Source organism: Delphinus delphis, chromosome 11 (genome assembly GCF_949987515.2).
Source record: "Delphinus delphis chromosome 11, mDelDel1.2, whole genome shotgun sequence".
Lineage (NCBI taxonomy): Eukaryota > Metazoa > Chordata > Mammalia > Artiodactyla > Delphinidae > Delphinus > Delphinus delphis.
In genome coordinates, this window is record NC_082693.1 from 78990573 (window position 1) to 79009716 (window position 19144).

The 19144-nt window shown below is 38.4% G+C and overlaps 1 long non-coding RNA gene across 1 annotated transcript; it reads right to left on the minus strand.

Annotated features, from left to right (window-relative positions):
* Window positions 1-441: 441 nt before the first annotated feature.
* On the minus strand, window positions 442-11540 carry LOC132433282 (uncharacterized). Its single transcript, XR_009521108.1, has 3 exons — window positions 11498-11540; window positions 4333-4423; window positions 442-599 (listed from the first exon to the last, which is right to left on the minus strand). It is a non-coding gene; the product is annotated as an uncharacterized lncRNA (long non-coding RNA).
* Window positions 11541-19144: the final 7604 nt, after the last annotated feature.

Here is a 19144-nt window from a genome sequence, read left to right on the forward strand (position 1 = left end):
TTGAGGAGATTGTTGGTGCCCTGAGGGTCCTTGGGTATCCTGTTGGCCTCAAAAGTGCCGACCAGGTTTCAGGCTTCTATTTCAGAAGAAGTGAAGCAGTCCAACTGACTTATTAGGGCTTTCTCCAGGTCTAATATTTTAAGGGAGAGAAACACATCATTGATGAGTCCTTCCCAGGGAAGGAAAGCAGACAAGGACTCAAGGCATAAGCCTGTCCAGGAAGAATGCATGTGTGTCTCCTGGAACTTAAACCCAAGGGAAATCTTGCTGGGAAAGAAGGGAAAAGAGACAAGTCACTAACCACCCTGAGTTGCCATTAATAAAATTTGTACTTATTGATATTAAGAATCATTATTGATTATTGGATATTAATAAACAATCCTAGCACAGGTTTAGTGCCTACTCATGACCATCACTGGGCTGGAGCCACAGACAGACAAAACATAGTTCTTACCCTACAGGAGTGTCTTATATAGTCATGGATGAATATTGGTGAAGAAAAAGGAGACAGTCTTGGTTTCAATTGAGCTTTGCGAAACACAAGAGGGAAGATAAAATCTTTTCATCCTTCTGGCATCTCATTGGAGGGATGGTTCTATCTGTAATTGAAAACAATAATAGCAACATATATTGCATATGTACTGTGTGCCAGGTACTATTCTAAGTGCTTTGAATACAAAGTGGGCAATCTGCAACCCAGAAAAGGGTCCTCACCAGAACCTGACCGTGCTGGCACCCTGACCTCGGAATTCAGCCTCCAAAACTATGAGAAACAAATTTGTTATATATAAGCCACCTATGGTACTTTGTTATAGCAGCTTAAACAGACTAAGACAGTGATCAAGGAAGGTCTCACCAAGGAAGTGACATCTGAGCAGCTAAATGAAGTAAAGGTGTGAACCACGTGGACACGTAGAGGAAGAGTGATCCAGGAGGGGGAAGGGCAAACACAAACCTGTGTCTGTTCACTTCGAGAACACAGGCTTTATATGTCATGTTGAGCATAAAAAGACGAGTCAGATTTGGACCCTGAACTCAAGGAGTTAATAGTCAAATAGGGGGAAATGGGTAAGTTTAAAAATGTAAACGATTAGATTGATTGACCTCACAATGCACCTGACAATGAGGCTTAGGGCACTGTGAGGGATGAAGACAGGACAGGGATGATCAGGGACGACCTCAGTTTGGAATCAAACCTTTACTTCCTAGGGTTAAAAATATAGCAGTCTGATCATCACATGCAGTAAACAAAATCATGGTTGTGATTGTTTCCTTTTACCTTTTCCACAATAAAACTTGCCAAGAGTAGCGGGTTATACCTAGATCTGCATGTTTGTGTGATGGCCTGTAGCATCTTCTCATTGATATGGTGATAAATCTGAAATCCATCAAGAAACAATGGACAAAGAAGCTTTGCTTCACAAATGTTAACCTTAAAATCTAACGTCCCGTTGCTGCAAATAAAGGGATATTTGCTAAGAATTCCCAGCTAAAGCCACCAGTCAAACTCACTTGCCCTTCCTGGCTTTCTCCTTTTCTCTCTCATGCACTGAAGAATGATTTATCTTTTAACTTAGCCTTAATTCACAATTTCACAATTAATTAAACATCAGCCTAATCATTATACCCACAAAACATTTAAACTGATGTTGGGAGAATAATGGGGAAATGAATAATGCTTTGAAGGTCCATTTCAAATTAGTTATTTGATTAATGAATATTCCACAAGGGCATTTGGGAGATGACCTCTGTTGATGACTTAAAAAAAGACATGTCTGTTTAGATAATGAGAAGACAAAGCGAGCTTGAGTTATCTCTGAGTGTACGTTGTGTAGAATTACAAGGATTAATCCATATAAAATGTTACTTTTCCTGTGGCTTGCTGGAGATAACATAGAGTTGTAAGATCAATAAATAAAGTTTGGCATTTCAAAGATGCTGCTTGATGATAAACTGTGCAGTGCGCACCTCAGACTGCCAGCCGTGGTGGCTCTGAGCACGAGACGCCCACCGGAGGTTTATGAAAGAAAGCTGGGCTTGTTCCTGATAAGGCTTGCAGTGGGGCAGGCTGTTTGCCTCATAAGCTCTCCATAATCTCTCCTAACACCTGACCTTTCGATTTCTTAGATGTAGAAGAAGAAAATTGGTTGTCACCTGCTTCCTGTATATTCAAACAAATAAGAAACAGCTTACCTTGTTTTGTAGTTTAGAAGGAACCTTTTCCCAGCAGTTTCGTGATCAAAAGCGCATATTGCAAAAGGGAATCAAATATAGGTCAAAGACGCTGACTGCAGCGCATGATAAGAGTAAGACTGAGAAGGAGGTGTTTCAATCACAACCAGACTGCCTTCTTTATGGAGAAATACATATCACAGACTTGACGTTGTAATCTCAGACAGTTAGGTTACTTTTCATCCTTAATTATGCTAAATCTTAGAACAGTCCAAGCTGAATCAAAAATGGGGGTCACCAGAGTCCCCAAAGGATTGGAGTTGTCTGAACATGAAGCAAATGCTAGAGAAGGTTTAATTGCTATGGCCAACAACATAGTACTTCCTTCCCTCCTGAGCTGTTTTTCACTTTAAAGCGTGGAAGTCACCCTCTAAAAGCAGGATTTACATTCATTCAATAGATAACTAATAATCCAGTGCTAAATAATTTCTTGGGAGCAAGTTGAGAACTTGAACTCTTGTGGACCCCAGGGGACCTTTGGATGCCCGTCAGAGGGAGTATAAGGCAGGGCCTCTAACTGCTACACACAAGAAGTTGGTAGGAGACCAGCTGTTGGTGCCCACCTCCTTCCCAACGTATAAAGGATGAGTTAACATTTTCTAAAACCATCTGTTGAGCAACTCTGAATGAGTTTAACTCTAAGGTAAGAAAGATGGACTACTCTTTTAGAAACAGGAGACAGGATATGGTTCAGTCTTCAAGGCTCTAGACTGAAATAATAGAAATTTTAGAAACTAGATCCTGGATCTAGTGGTGGCGTTGACACTGATTAACTGTTCAGCTTCATGCAAGTCACTTCATTTCCTTCCTCTAAAAATGGAAGAGCACAAGGTCCTACTGCATAGCACAGAGAACTATATTCAGTATCCTGTGATAAACCATAAAGAATGTATATATATATATATATATATATATATATATATATATATATATATATATATATATATACACACAACTGAATCACATTGCTGTACAGCAGAAATTAACACAACACTGTAAATCAACTATACTTCAATTTTAAAAGATAATAATAATTAAAAAAATTAAAATGGAAGTGCTTTGATCAGCTTAAAGTTTCCATTCAGCTCAAAATCTCTCTTCTTCTATTCCTTTGCATGGGTGAAAAAAATCAAGAAGTGTGGCAGTGAGATTTTTTGTAGTTGTTGTCACATGACCATGAGGGAGAAGAATTTATTAGCCTTTTGGGCAGTTGTTCTTTAGAACTGAGTCTTCAATTTTTGCTTTGCAGATGTCCTTTAACATAAATCACCCAGCAGGAAGTTATTTATTACACTCTGCATTTATCTGCACTCATTTCCAAAAAGTACTTGAGAGCCAGGTTTCTCATATCATTTGTAGTATTGCATGATGATTTTGGCATCTTTTGGCATGCAATCCTTTTGGACTTGAGATATTCTAGCTCAGGTAGTATTTCTAAAGGTAATTGTCAAGGGAAAATCCTTGCTTTAATTTGGCCTTGAAAAGATTTCCTTATGCTGACTATTTTCAAGATAACCTTCCTCCAGGAGATCATTTAAAAGTCAAATGACAAGACTGGCTTGAATTTTCCCTTTTCAAGTCCAGAAAGATTTTCTTGAAATATTTGGCATCTTACTCTTTGACAAAGCAGCATTTGGGGACTGCCCGGGATGTCAAGCATTTTTTGGTTTCTTATCCTTTGCTCTCTATTCTCACAAATGGAGACATCCTTGCCATTGGGATCAGTTCATACCTAGGGCAGGGGGGATTTGAGTAAATCTTTTACCTTTCCCTGAGCCTTGTATTGTGTTTTCCTCAATACTCCTTTAGCTTGACCTTTGAGCTCCACTCCAATGACTGATTTTCTACTATTGTGCCTTCATCTTTGTATCTCCTCTAGAGCCTCAATACCTGAGAGCAATGGTCGCCTAGTCTTTGAACTGGTGCTCAGTGACTGGCTCTGTGATATTCCCTGAAATTTTTCCCTGATGCCACCCACTTGCCTAGCTTTATCAGTCAATATTAGACCTTGTTCTGGTTCATTAAGAGGCTACAACTCTTTAAGAGTGCTCTCAGGGACATCCACCCACAGGGTTCCAGGGACCAAGGCTTTGTACTTACGACATTGGCTGTTCCTTGAATTCATTTCTTGATCCTAGTCCAACCAGAAGTGATAACGCAGCTTTAACATCCTATGTGATTCCATCTTCACCTGTATGCATTACAATTTTAACAATGTACAACACTATCTTTAGTCAACTAACATAAAAATGTTCCTTATTAATAATTGATCAATGTGCAAATTCCTTTAGTTATTTTTGTTAATAACAAATCCCATCCTCCAGAGTCTACACAGGGACCTGGATTTCACAATACCAGATGTGCCTGGACTGTGACAATCCCAGATTGGACTCATAAATACAATTGCTTTACTGATGAGTTAACCATCATGATATCCTGGTCCTTCTGCTTCCCTCCATCAGCAAGCTCGTTCTGTTATAGATGTCTGATTTCCTGTTTTAAATCCTCCTCTTTCCAGCCCCAGGACAGCCAACTATACTCTGCTTATCCACATGCAAATAAAGACAAGAAACCTGACTGAATAACAGATTGACATAGGACAGCTCTGTTAACAGAAAATGTCCTATTATTCAGAACCTGTAATGCCACCAGTGTCTTTCCAGTTTTCCATTTGCTCCTATTCTTTGCCATCTTTCCCCTTTCATTGTGGGTGCCACCTTCTCATTAGTATCCCAGCAGGAAAGAGTCTTCACAGAGAAAGTTGCTGAAGCTGTCCTTGGTGGAAACCTGTTCCCCTGCTTGCATTTTCATGGCTGAAACCCATGGTTATATTTGCTGCCTACCCTTTATCACCTGGGCTTTCATGAAAGAAAAGGAATTTGAGGAGCAAGTGTAGTAAGAATCTAAAAAGACCAGAAAGTGTACTTAAGGACTGGATCTCCAGCAGAGCAGAGGTGTCTGGGAGAGTAGGTGCAGTCTTTATTCAGAAAGGGACCCAATTCAGAGGGCTTTTAAGTGCAGAGAAATCACACAGCTGATAATCATCAGACATGATTTTTCCATTGAACTGCCATTGTGGAGTCACATTTTAAGACACTAAACTTATTTTCCCCACTCCGTGAAAGTTCAAAATCAGGGCTATTGTGAGTATACCATACCTTTAAAGTTGGTAGGAGGGAGGGAATTTCCCCTCTTTCCTAAAGCAAAAGACGTTTTTACACATACAGATAGAATACATGGATAGGATCCTGGCATATGGCAGATGTTAAATTTGGCCTTAAGAGTAACACCTCACAAGAAAAAGAGAAGTGAGGGAAGCCTTGCTGTACAGTGTCTTCAGTGCAAACTTGCAAGTCAAATGCTATGGCTGACTATGGGGCAGAAATCTGAGTTAGTATTATTTTGGACTCATTTCTCCTGGACAATCAGGACTCTTGTACCCCTTGGGGCTTGGATGTAGAGAGGATGAGACAGTCTCTAGCATTTCCCTAGGATCCTTGATTGCTGGTATTGTGATGTAAGAGGGCGCTACTGAGCCATTCTTAGCAAGAATTTTTTCCCCGGATTTGAAGGCATAAGTGGCAGTGGAGATGGAGCCAGAGGTGCACAGATACAGTGATCTATACTTTATCTTTGTGAGTTATCTTTAAGACACCATTTATGGTTTTTTGCTTTGTTTTGTTTTTTGTTTTTGAGGAACTGTGGCTCTCCCATACCAGGAAGGGAATGTAGGTAACTTTTTCCATTATGGTGCCACTGGAAGGACTGATTGGGACAAATTTCATCACAAAGAACAAAAACTTTGCTAAATTAATTAAGAATACAGAAGGAGCTCATGGTACCCATTTGTAGGAGGTTTAGCAAAGTTTTATACTGGCCGGCCCTGGAAACATGGAGCCTCAAGACTGAAGGACTTTCTGCAACTGTTTTTTCTCTTCTTCCCCATGGCCCAATACGACCTTAGTTTGCCCATATTCCCATAGAGATAATCCAATTCACTCTGTTCAATTTGGGGAGTGTTTCCAACATCTTCCCCTGGTCTAAACAGGACTGGCCAGGAAGGGACTCTTCTATGCCTAATCCCTAGCATGCTAATGAAAACATGGTGAGCACCCAATCAATATATGTTTATCGAATTAATGAATGAATGAGTCAAACAACCTTTAAATGAATTAGAGAAATATCACTGCAAAACCTCTTTACCCAAAATATCAGGGAAGCAACGATCTCATGGAAAACAAAAAGTGACTTGAATGAGGAATAGACACAAATGTTCACTGTACAAGGACCTCTGCTTTATATTCTGGATGGTGTCACAGGAGGAGGGAGGGAGGCACAACAGAAAAAAAATAGCTATATGTGCCCAAGGACATCAGGGATGGGCTTATTTCTCAGAGAGAGGAATATGGGACGCCAAGATCCCCAAATCTGCCTAATACACTGGCTTCATGTTTCAACCTTCTCAGAAGAATCATGTCTTAAAAGAAGATTTCCAGGAGAGGGACCACAAAAGATAAAGGTGTAAAGCTTTATGAGCGTCGAAAACATTTTGCACGGTTAGACTCCAAAACTCTCCATAGAGATGCCCCCTGATAAAGACTCCTTCTTTGACCAAATTTAAGTCAGGATCCTCTAGGCCCTCTTTGACTAAGCTTCAACTCTGGCCTGCCTCTAGCAAGAATTCTGTTAGGCCAGTTTAGCAATAATCCCTCACCCTTGGTATTACCTCTTGGTAATTTTCTGTCTACTGACCCTCTCACTTTCCTATAAATCTCTGGCTGTCCTTGCTGTATTTGGAGTTGAGTTCAGTCTTTCTCCCCTGTTGCAATAGTCTTGACCCCTATTGCAATAGCTTTGAATAAAGCCTTCCTTGTCATTTTTTAAAAAGTGTTGGAATGGGGTGTCCCTGGTGGCGCAGTGGTTGAGAGTCCACCTGCCGATGCAGGGGACACGGGTTCGTGCCCTGGTCCGGGAAGATCCCACATGCTGCGGAGTGGCTGGGCCTGTGAGCCATGGCCGCTGAGCCTGCACGAGGCCACAACGGTGAGAGGCCCGTGTACCGCAAAAAAAAAAAAAAAAGTGTTGGAATAATTTATCTTCTATACCCCTTTTTCCACTCACTAGCTATTCTTCCCCCGCTCCAGGCTACGTTCCCTGGTCTCTCTGGGGAAGAAGGAGAAATGTCTGCCACTTCCCGTAGCACCATCTAGAATATAAGATAGAGATCCTCACATCACTGAATTTTTGTGTTTATTCCTCATTCAAGTCAATTTTGGTTTTCTTTGAGACAATGTTTTTCTTCTCTGGTATTTCTGGTAAAGAGATTTGGCAATGATATTTCTCTAATTCACTTAAAGATTATTTGATTCATTCATTCATTCAACAAAAATATATTGAGGGCCCACCACTTGTTCATCTTTAGACCAGGTACTAGGTAAAGAATCCTTAAAACTCATAGTCACGTCTTTTGTTTTGTTTTCAATTTTTTTTTTTTTTTTTTTTTTGCGGTACGCGGGCCTCTCACTGTTGTGGCCTCTCCCGTTGTGGAGCACAGGCTCCAGATGCGCAGGCTCAGCGGCCATGGCTCACGGGCCCAGCCGCTCCACGGCATGTGGGATCTTCTCGGACTGGGGCACGAACCCGTGTTCCCTGCATCGGCAGGCGGACTCTCAACCACTGCGCCACCAGGGAAGCCCTGTTTTCAATTATTTTTTAACTGTTTTCTAAAACATAAAAGAATTCATTGGTAAAAATGGAATGCCCTCAAGCACGTACCATCTCACTCCCCTCTCCCAACTTCTAATCTCCCAGGGAGGTTCTTACAGATTTTTGTCCAAGCCCAATATAAAAGCACAGGTTCAAGAGACACAACCGGATCCAACTTGCCATTTACAATTGATATCTCATGGCTGTTCCATCTTCATTTCCTTCAACAAAAGTTTTAAAATAATTTTGATGTCAAGGGAGTCAACTCTCATATGCAGTGTCTAGAACACTGTACATGACCCACAAACATCTGCTGAATAAATAATCTTCCATACAAACGCCTTGGTTAATGCAAGATCACCTGTTGCTCCCATGGAAACTTCTATATGTACTTTGCCACCAACGACAGTTTCTTTATCTGATCTACTATCATATAATATTTTACCCTTGTATGTATACTGCCCACGTTATTTGGTTGCTCTAGTCGTATATGTATATATTGTCTCCCAAGTAGAATAAAAACTTCTTGAGAGTTCAATGGTAAAGCTCACATTATTAAAAGACAGCAACGTGCCAGTCTTTGGACGAGGTGCTGGGGATACGGTAACAGCTAGTATTTATGAGCACTTACTACCAGACACATACTTCATTAAGCACTTAAAGTAGAATTAACTCTTTGAATCTCCATTACAGCTATGAGGCAGGTACTACGTATTATTAGCAACACTTCACCTATGAAGAAACCGAGGCACAAAGAGGTTAAATAACTTGCCTAAGGCTGCACAGTCAGAGGTAGAGCCAGGTTTCTAGCCCATACAGTCCAAATCCAGACTCCATGCGGCTTCTGAGATCTCTGTTTTATGGTCTGGCTCATAACTCTCAGTTAATTAAATTGAATATATGGGAAGATAAAATTTTTCTACTATTCACTCAATCTTAAGAGAACTGTGTTGGAGAAAATAGGTTGGCAAGTTTGACATCTTTTTAGCTGGTGTGCGTGAAGAGATGCCTGCTGTTCTGGAAATAACTTCAGCATGACACTGTGTTTTGCCAGCCTTCCAGCTAACTTTAAATCATGTGGGTCACAACTAAAAATGCTCTGTCCTTTTTCTTGTTGGGATTTTGAAGTTACAGAGCTTACATAAGTAGATGTTGTTAAGACAAGGATGAGAGATGATTTGATTCGGGTATATTTGCTCAGGAAGAAAGTGCAATCGAGAATTAGCCCTGAAGGGAAGGACTTCTGATACCAGTCTTTCATTCTTCAGAGAATCCACTGTGCCTCTAAGCAAGTCATTTTACTTCTCTCTGTCTGTTTACCCTTTTCTAAAATGTGTGAGAGAATCCCTATGCCTCCTGGAAGCAGATAAAGATGCTAGCTTATTTAAGTATCAGAAGAAAACGGGACGAAAAATTCTATGATTACATGTTTTTGTTATACTAAACAACAGCAGATCCATAAAAAGTTTAAGTGCCTTGATGTGCGGGTAGCACACCCACAAAATTAAGCCCCATTATGGCAACATTTTGAAGGAAGGGCTGCTTAACTGCTTATACCCACCCACTCTGGGTCCCAGAAGTTTAACTGAAATAGGCTTTGAGAGTCTATTCTAGAGGAATCAATATAAAATACCATCAGGAGGGGCTTTAACTCTAGACTTCAGGAAGACAAAAGAAACGGTTCAGAATAATGTGAATACACACTATAAAAAGACTAGGACGTCATGATACATACATAACAAATGATAAATTCTATGTCCATTAAATTCTGAGATAAATTTCCAATTTGTCCTCACTTAGAAACTGATGACAACCCTTAACCAATGAGGTCAAAAGAAAACTTTCATCCATTAAGTCTTCTTTATTCAGACTCTCCTGGTTTCCTGTGTATGTTTCTCACAATCCGTGCTGAGGTTGGTAGTACCTTTGTATTAATTTTCATTTCTTTTTGCAGATAACTCTCAGTCTCTGCAAATGTTTTGGCATAAAGTTCACTCTAAGTGTTCGTTATCAATTGACAGGTATTTTGACACTTTCCAATAGACTCCTCAAGATGCCTGTAGATGCCTGTAGCCACCCACTCTGCTTTACATGCTCTCTACTGTGCTGTGTGATGAACAGACACATTGAGTCACCCAGATGGGGCGAAGCTGAAGAAGACAAATGCTTCTTTCAGCACCCTGAAAAACTCACTACCCAACATAGCCCCGAACCTGCAAACAAAAGCAAAACCAAGCACCTCTATATCTAATATCGTCATGCTTTAAGTCTTTATTGCCTTAACATCAAGTGCCGAGTGGCATCTTGACTTTCTTTTGGATAATGAAATACAAAACCTATCGTGTATGTGAGAAAGTGATGAAGTAAAGGGGGCAATGGGGAACTAACTTCAGGAAGTGAAAGAGAAAAGGTGTGTGCTGCATGTCATATCTGCTTTTGCATTAGGATGGTGGTGAGATGGCTTTCCTTTGTTCCTTCCTTCTGAGGAAGGTACATATTTTGTATGTGTCTCTAATGCAGGGAGTTAGATATCTTTGTTTACTTCTACCTCAGTCCAGGGGCTCTATCTTTTCACAGTTATCAGGAGTTATTTGGAATATGAGAGTAAGAGAATAATTCTACATGTGAAATTCTGTGGAATAAGAGGGATGGATTAATTAGGAAGAAACTCAAGTGCCTTGACAGCATACCTTTCAGCCCAGGCTATACTATATTTCTAAGTCTACCACGTATGCAACCATACTTTGTAAATGAGGAAGGGTTGTCTAAATGCAAGGTAGCTTTTTGTTGTAAGAAGAGTCTGGGTATTTGCACACCCTTTGGCACTTAAATATATTGGCAGCAGCCAATTAAGCTCAGCATAAACACAGAGCTAGAATAGGTTTTCTTCCGATCGGTGTGCACTTCAAGCCCCTTTCCCATTTGACTTGGACCATTCTTTCTAATCTACTTTTCAGTGGAGCTGAGATTCGTTTACCAGGCAGGCCCTCCTTGTGATCTTACCTGAGAAGACACACTTAATGAACTGCGTACACGGTGACAAGGTTTGTGGGCAGATATTTGGACAATTAGTTCTGTGTTGCTTGTGATGTGGTGAGGACAAGACAGTCCTGGAATCTGGTCCAAGCTCTTTATCACAATTCATCATTGCATTCTTCCCACAGGAGGGAGGCCATCCATGCTGTCTTGGCAAAAGGTGTGTTCTTGATCCCACCTTCTTTTTCTTTTTTCTTCCTTTTTTGCAGTACGCGGGGCTCTCACTGTTGTGGCCTCTCCCGTTGCAGAGCACAGGCTCCGGATGCACAAGCTCAGCGGCCATGGCTCACGGGCCCAGCTGCTCCGCGGTATGTGGGATCCTTCTGGACCGGGGCACGAACCCGTGTCCCCTGCATCGGCAGGCGGACTCTCAACCACTGCGCCACCAGGGAAGGCCCCCACCTTCTTTTTCAATATTCCACGGAACAATGAAGGGTCGCTTCAAGTAAATACTTAAGCAAGTGGGGTTGAAACTGGAGTTTTTCAATTTGATATGGCATTAGACATAGGAGGATTCCCTCACCTCTTTTCAGGCAACTGGTGTGTCATGAATGGCTCAAGGCTCCCCATTACTGACCGGAGGTGGAGAAACAGAGCCGTCTTCAGACTTGAATTTAGCTCCTCTGCTTGCCAGCTGTGTGAACATGGACAGGTTACTTAGACTTTTATAACTTCAGTTACCTTATCTACCAAACAGTGATAGTATGCACTTCAGAGGGTAGTGTGAGTATGGGCTTTACCTGCAGGTGTTCCTTCAGCAGAGGTTTCTTAAAAGTCCCAGCTTACTTTAAATCATTGTAAAAGTGATCTCTTTGAAGACTTCTAGCAGAGAGGTAGCACTGCTTGGTGATCAGCCCTCACTCTGGCCAGCAAGGTGCCAGACACCAATACATACAATGAAAAGATCCAAGAAAGAAGAGTGGATCGTATGCCCCAGAGAGGCTGCAATGCACAGGCTTGGAAGATGGCAGATGTACCGTGGCCCCCAGGACCCATGCCAATGATTCAGGTGTACGTGTGCACTTCACACGCTCCACCAAACATCCCCCAATGTCTGTGGCTCCAAGCCTATAACCCAGGGCCTGTACTCACCCATCTGGATTTCACCTGAGGTATGAGGATTTTATGAGTGCTATGGTCTGAACATTTGTGTCCCCCAAAATTCATATGTTGAAATTCTAACCTCCAAAGTGATGGCATTAGGAGGTGTGACCTTTGGGAGGTGCTTAGGTCATGAGGGTGGAGCCCTCACAAATGGGATTAGTGCCTTATAAAAGAGGATTCAGAGAGATCCTTGCCCCTTCCATCATGGGAGGACATGGTGAGAAGGCTACGAAGTCTATAAACCAGGAAGAAGGTTCTCACCAGACCGCAAGTCGGCTGGTGTCATGATCTTGGACTTCCCAGCCTCCAGAACTGTGAGAAATAAAGGTTGTTTATAAGCCACCCAGTTTATGTTATTTCTGTTATAGCATCCTGAACCAACTAAAACACTTCAATAAACCCAGCACATAGCGGGTGTTCAAGAAATCCTAGTCTCCTTCTCATCCCCTCCCTTGTTAAAATGCACTTGGCTATCCTGTTAATACAGTCATGTTACTTGCATGAATAAACATTGTTAGAGTGTAGTATTTGGTGGTTTTCCTTAGACCCAATATTTTACTTACCCAAAGTAGACACTTTTTATCCATTCTGTGTATGGACTTAAATAGTACATTAAACAAATAAGGAATAGTCATTTATCCTATACTTTATTGTAATGAAATTTTGTTTTAAATCAGTGAGTGAAATTATAGGCATATAAATGCTTTACACACAATAAAAATAAGTTAGACTTGCTACCAATAATTTCATCCTGAAAACCAAACATTTCACTTAGTCCTCATTGTGTGGCATGCTCATTTAGTGAAGCTGCTTGGAAGTTATTTTTAAACACAGCCACTTCAGTCATCATGTCTCACATACTGTCTAGAAGACGCAATGTTTCATTATCAAATGGAAACATTATGGACTGTGCCATATGAGTCATTAAAGAAACAGCAAGATATGTTTTCACTCCCAAACAATAAAGCTTGTTACTATTACTGATGATGTCCTTATAGAACCTCTTAACTGAGAAGCTCAAATGACATTCTAATTGAACTACATAAAATTCCAATAATGCAGATATTCTAAAAGATTTTAGTATCCACAGTCCATGCTTTCATTTATTTAACAAGCATTTATTGAGCATTTACTATGTGCTAGATACAGAGCTCAGCCCTGAAGACTCAGAAATGAATAAGGCCAAGACAAAGCCTTATGTGAATCAGTTGGTATGGAGACAAATTTAATTAGAAACTATTTTAAAGTCTGGTTTACTTTAACCTGCAGAGTAATCTCTGTACACTGAAGAACTTCCTATTTAGCATAATTAAAAACAGAACCTCTTGGGATGCAGATTTCAAAATAAAAAAGCAAAGATGATTTCTGAAAACCATGTCATTTGGAAGAAACTGAGAGATCATTAAAAAATCTTCCTATATTCTGTTTAAGGGTATTTTTGGTTTAAGGTATGAGTGAGAGAAACTTGGAGCACATCTCAAATTGGATTTTTTTTTTTTTTTTGGTTATCTTAAAAGCTTTGAAGAAAACTGTGCTTTAGAAAACAAAGACCAGAATGAGGTTTATATTTGGACCAGTGATTCACACTATATATGTTTGTCATTTTTCCATCAATTTCAGATAAGAAAAAAGGGAATATTGATATAGTCACATACCTAAAAAGACTATTAATCTATTTTTTCTGATAAGTGTGAAAGTACTTAGGTTCTTATTGTTAGAGAAAGAATTTCTTTAAAATTTTTGATTCCATGTAGCTCTGAAACCCCAAAGTACTAGAAATATATATACATATAAATGTGTGTGTGCAGGTGAATTTCCCAAGGACTTTCAGATTTTATCATTAAAACACAATTCATACCACTATCAAAGATTGCTCTATGAATCTGTAAGCCCAAATTAAGGAAACGTTGAAACAATAATCAATAAAATCAATACATATTTTTTAATAAATTTTCTATTGTTTTCCAATTGTGTACTTTAAAATGTTCCTGTGACATGTGCACAACACTTCAAAATGTTAATTAATTTATTTTAAAGTAATATATCTTACTTTATAATACTTACTGTATTAGAGTTCTAATTTGTAATGAAAAGATGATAAATGAATAGAAAATTACATTCCATAATGTGTCCTCAATGTTAACCACACCTTTGGGAAACCCAACAACATGGATCTTGAGAACAAAGCCGAGGCATTATTGTCTATGCAATGGACATTTACCCGAAGTTCAGACTTAGTACCAGGGAGAAAATGAAACTTCTTGTAGCCATCTCAATCAACAGAAATATTTTATATAGTCACTTACCATTTAATGAAGGTCTACTATGTACAGGCATTGCCCTGGGTGCTGGAGATTCAACAATAACTAACACACACTCTCCTCCAGGAGTTCATTGTTTGTCAGTGAAGACACTCAAAGCACAATATGACAGAGACCAATGGAATTTTTTGTGAGACTGTACCACCACTTCCCTATCCAGACAGGGAGCATTGGGACATTCTCTTCCTGGAATGCCCATTCCTTCCTTTTCTGAACTAGCTAATGCCAATCATGCTTCAGATATCAGTTTAAACAATCCTTTCCAGAGACACTTTCTCTGAGACCCTGCAGCCAAGGGTAGGTCCATCTGTTTTACACTTCCATAGCACCCTGTACTTTCTTTCTTTCTTCTTCCTTTTTGAAATTCACAGCACCTTATGATTATTTGTTTGATGCCTGTCTTTCTGCTAGCATATCTGCTCCACAAAGATAGAGCTTATGTGTCTTCTGTTCACAGCTGTCCCCCACATCTAGAACAGAGATTTCCATATCATATGCCCTTGGAAGAGAGCATCAGAGGAAAGCTGAGCAATTGTACACTTTCTGAATCATGTGAACTCACCCATTTTTATCAGACTCCAGGACTTCACCCTCAGCCTGCTGTCTGATCTCTGTCTGTTAGCTTTTCGCTACCTAAAAACTGATCCTAGGCTGCTTGCCTGTAGGAGCCATCCAAACGGTTCTCTTCACTTCTAAGAAGCACTCAGAATGTAAACTATTCTTCCCAGTTTGGACCCAAGCTACTCCCAAGTCTCTCTTTAGAACGGTTGACTTCCCTGTTGTTACCCCATGTTTGCATCACATGATCCCCTAGAGGCCTAGGTTGAGTTCCAGTTGAATATTTCTAGTCAAAATTGATGGGTTTGTCAAGTTACAGTGCAGACAACAAGCCTGGCAAGCATAGATCACAAAGAAACATTGCACATCGAAGGCTTTGTGTATGAAATTTGGTATCTTTTAAAATTTAGGTTTAAATATTAATGAAATTTGTATTTGTACAAATTAGATGAGAAAGCAAGGTGAGAAAAGTGCTTCTTAGATTCTCACGAGACAAATCAAGCAAGAATGTGTGCTTCCTTCCACAACAGAACATGTTTTGAAATTCCCCCTTCATACATATTTAAATTTGAAGTCTAGCAGCAGTTATTTCTTTACAAGGATGACCAGATTTATACAAAAGAAAGAAACAAAATACATTGGCAATCCAACCAATTTCTTGGTCCACTGGAAAATTACCAAAACATCACAATTTCACCAAAATGGCACAACCAGGACAATGTATGTAGGAAGTGCACACATAAGCTCTATAATGATATATTTGCATAAAGGGATATATATTAAAACATGATTTGTAATATAAATTCCTTTTATTTACTCTTATTTATTTTTGAAAGTATCTACAGGGTATACATTTCAAGTTATTTATAATAACCCCTGCCCTTAAAGAGTTAAATGAGATTTTGCCTGAGGAAAAATTTTACTGCTAACTCCTTATTTACAGTTAGATTTAGGTCAATATTGCTCAAAGAGCAAAGCTAATTAATGGGGAAGTTAGATTGGTTCTTAAGATACTTCCTATTCTAGTCCTTACTTGAAAGTAAAGATACAATTTAATATCCAAAATAAGTGAATTAGCTTGAATCCTACAGCTTCTTAAAATAAGTTATCTTGTCACCTTTCTTTGAAATCATGAAATACTAAAAATTCAAAAGGAAAGGTTAAAGAGTTGTGATACATTTGTTTTCAAATATCAAATGAGGACACAATTATTCTCACCTCAACTCCGTAAGAAAACAAAGAGCATGCATGCTTACCATGAGACAGTGAAAAAGAAAAAACATCTTCCCAAGAGTGACTAAAATACTAGAAAAGATTATCAAAGAAGACCCAGAAATCACTTTTGTTATTTTTTAACATCATCATATCCTTTCTTCAGAATACAAATGTTGTACAGCTATATAAAATGCAAACATTATGGAACTAATACAAAAAGTGAATATCACTCCCAAAGGTAACTCTCTGAAAAGTTAGGTGCTCTTCTCTAATTTATTATTATTTTTAAATGAGATTATATTACATAATTGCTCTGCAACTTGATTTTTATACTTATCAATTATCTTAATCATCTTTTCATATCATCAATATTATTTTCTCTCTCTTTTATTCTATTCTTTCCTTTTTTAATGGCTGCATATAAGTAATCCATTAAAAGAATTTTCTCATATTTTTAACAATTTTCATAGAGATAAACTTTTCTGTTATTTCCATCTTGAGGTTAGTACAAAAAATACTGCAACGAATATTCTATTATGTATTTATATGTAAAATGTGGAAGCATTTCTGTAGGAAAAAATTTCTAGAAAGGTTGATTCTTTTAAAAATTAATAGATACTCAATATTGTTTTCTGAAAGTTTGTGCCTGTTTCTACATACCCTTACAAGTATGGGTACCATCAGTTTTTAAGTATTTTTAAGTATTCTGCAAATTTGATAAGACCAACATTCTCTTATTTTTGGTTTCATTTGTATTTCTTTGAATCCTGAGTAATTTGCACCGAAACCACTTATTCTTTTTCTGTTACAGTATCCCATCCCTCCCTTATCCACAGGGGACACTTTCTAAGACCCCCCCCCCCCCCCGCCCAACCAGTGGGTGACTGAAACTGCAGATGTTACTGAATCCTATATACACTATGTTTCTTTTCCACACATACACACCTATGATAAAGGTTAATTTATAAATTAGGCACAGTAAGAGATTAACAATACTAACTAATAATAAAATAGAACAATTATAGAGCAATTATGTGAATGTGGTGTCTCCCTCTCTCTCTCTTTCTCTCTCTCTCTCTCAAAATACATCGTTGTACTGTACTCACTTTTCTTATTTCTTGTGATGAGGTGCAAGTCACATGCCAGGCAGGACACAGCAGGATGGTGCATGTTCCCATCTCACTACTCAGAATTTAAAACTTATGAAAAAAAAAAAACAAAAAAAAAACGTATGAATTGTTTCTTTCTGGAATTTTCCACTTAATATTTTCAGACTGCAGTTGAATGTGAGTAACTGAAACTGGAAAGTGACACCACAAATAAGGGGAAACTACCGCATTTTTTCCTTTCTTTTCTTTTGGTTTGTTTGTCTTTTTCTTATTGATTTTTAGGAGCTCTTTATATACCATGGACAAAACACTTCTTCCATTAAATATTTTGTTCTTATTTTCTAACAGTATTAATTATATTTAACTTGGTTAAACTGAGCCACTTAAGGTTTACTGGTTCGAAGTCAGTGGGACAAGAGAGCTTGTATTCATAATTTTTTTCCTTTTTGGCTACTGATAGATATATCCATGCCTTCTAAGTCTGAGAGTAAATAAATAGATTTTCAGACATGAACTCTCCCTAAAAATACTTACCACTAACTAACTCATTTTTAGGAAGCTACCAAAAATGTTCCACAAACTCTCTCATGTGTGTCTCTTCCTATAAGGGCATTAATCGCACCATGAGTGCCCCACCCTCATGACCTAATTACCTCTCAAAGGCACCATCTCAAATACCATCATGTTGGGGGTTAAGGTTTCAACATGTGAATTTTGCAGGCACACAAACATACAATCCATAACACTGAGCTTTTCAAAGGTTTTTATTGTTCTTTTCATTTTCTTCTTTATTTTTTATTTTCTACTACCTGGGTTGAAATCTCAGCTTCATTATTTACTAACTATGCAACTTCAGAAAAAATTTTTACCTCTTTATGCTCTCATTTTGCCATTTCTTCACCTGGAAAATGGAGGTTATTCTATTTCCCTCATAGGATTGTGATTAGAATTAAATGTCTGTCATGTTATTAGCAGAGGTCTGTATTGCTATAGATGTAAATATATAGATAATATACTAGTAAACAGAGTCAAGTAATATAGCAAACAAATAATTCACTACAAACAAGTAGGGTTTATTTCCTGATGTAAGCAGACTTCATTACTAGAAACTTAGGTCTATAATGTGAATACCGTCACCATTACTTGGAGATAATAATAGTACATACCTAATAGAGTTGGTATAAGGATTAAATGAAAAATTTTTATTGAAGTATAGTTGATTTACAATATTGTGTTAGTTTCAGGTGTACAGCAAAGTGATCCAGTTACATATATATTTTTTCAGATTATTTTCCATTATAGAGTCTTACAAAATATTGAGTGTACTTCCCTGTCCTTTACAGTTAATCCTTGTTTCTCATCTATTTTTTGTATATAAGTTTGTATTTATTAGTCCCATACTCCTAATTTATCTCCCCACCCTTTCCCCTTTGGTAACCATAAATAAAATATTTTATGTAATGCTTAGCTCAGTAGCTGGTAAGTATTAACTTTGAATATATTTTGGCCATTTTTATTCTTAACATTATTATTATAGATTATAGGTAAGATAGTATATGATCATCCAGAGAAATTTTGATATTTTGATAAATCTAACAACTCTTCTTGATTTAAATATATGAATCCTTATAGGTAAGGTGTTGAAAGAAATTTCTTTAATAAGAGAAAGAATAGCTGTGTAAAGATAGCTGCCAAATATCATATCCAACAATGAAACATTAGCAGAATTATCATTAATCGCATCACCAAGGATACTTTCTATCATAGCTATAATTTAACATAATTCTAGGAACTGTAGCTAATGCAGTAAGTCAAGAAAAGTATGAGACACAAATACCTAAAATGAGTGAAATAATTTATTAT